This window comes from Peromyscus californicus, unplaced genomic scaffold (genome assembly GCF_007827085.1).
Source record: "Peromyscus californicus insignis strain IS unplaced genomic scaffold, ASM782708v3 Scaffold_12__1_contigs__length_115047231, whole genome shotgun sequence".
In the NCBI taxonomy this organism is placed as follows: Eukaryota; Metazoa; Chordata; class Mammalia; order Rodentia; family Cricetidae; genus Peromyscus; species Peromyscus californicus.
In genome coordinates, this window is record NW_026294413.1 from 79,272,421 (window position 1) to 79,273,600 (window position 1,180).

General features: G+C 45.5%; 1 non-coding gene across 1 annotated transcript; it reads right to left on the bottom strand.

The window, feature by feature from the left end:
- Positions 1-730: 730 nt before the first annotated feature.
- On the bottom strand, positions 731-914 carry LOC128108090 (small Cajal body-specific RNA 6). Its single transcript, XR_008217306.1, has one exon. It is a non-coding gene; the product is annotated as a small Cajal body-specific RNA 6 (non-coding RNA).
- Between the last annotated feature and the right edge of the window lie 266 nt (positions 915-1,180).

Here is a 1,180-nt window from a genome sequence, read left to right on the forward strand (position 1 = left end):
CAGTCCATTATCATCATATCGAAGCATGGCAGCTTGCAGGCAGACATGGTGTTAGCTACATCTTGACCAAAGGCAACAGGAAGTGGTCTAAGATACCCAGTGTGGCTTGAGCATCTATGAGACCTCAAAGCCCTCCTCCACAGTGACACACCTTCTCCAACAAGGCCACACCCACTCTACAAGGTCACACCTCCTAACAGTGCCACTACCTTTGAGGGCCATTTTCTTTCAAACCACCACAGGCTGTAATTCCAACTTCTCTCTCCACCTGCACTTCCCACTATGGTAGACAGACAGACAGACCGACAGACAGACAGACACACACACACACACACACACACACACACACACACACACTGGCATATTTGCATGCTCTGGTAAAGAAAGTAAAAGAGACCTTTTCTCTAAGTTCCCTTGTAAAGAACCACAGCTTCTGATTGAACTATACCACCCTAGGTCTATTTGAGGATCCTCAATGATTTTTGACCAAGAAAATTTTCTAAGGTTTCAGTCTTGAGATGTATCAAAGTAGCTGCACTGGCAAGGGTCACAGCTTTGCATGAGACTCCAGATTCGTAGGCATGGCAAGTGGGTTTGCAGCAGAATGCCTGCTCCCGTGCCTGGAGGTACTATCCTGGTTCGGATGGGACAGAGGCTGGAGGATGCTGGGGTGGGGCTGAGGCCATGTCTGCCTAGGGCCATCAAAGTGTGTGGTATGACCTGTGACACCACAGCCGTAGGTACCAAGTGCTCCAAGAATGAACTCCTTTGTGATTAAGCTGTTGGATGCCAACCACAGCATCCTCCCTGGGCTCATCAGGGAACACAGGTATGTGGCACCGCCTTTTGCCTATCATAGCGTTACTGGAGCCTGATGGAAGAGAGGCAGCTGGGACAGCTTAATTATATAGCTGCATAATTCAACTTAAAGTTTTTTAAGGATCTTGATACATATGGCCTAGGATGGTCTTTCATTTATCATATGCATAACACGCACATATACACATACTCATATATATATATATACATACATACATACATACATACACACATATATATGCACAGACACATATGTGTACAAGTATGTAAGCACAAGGGTGTGTATGTATGTGGAAACCAGAGATCAATCTTAGCTGTCTTTCCTCATGTGCTAGTTAATTTGTTTTTTGAGACAGGGTCT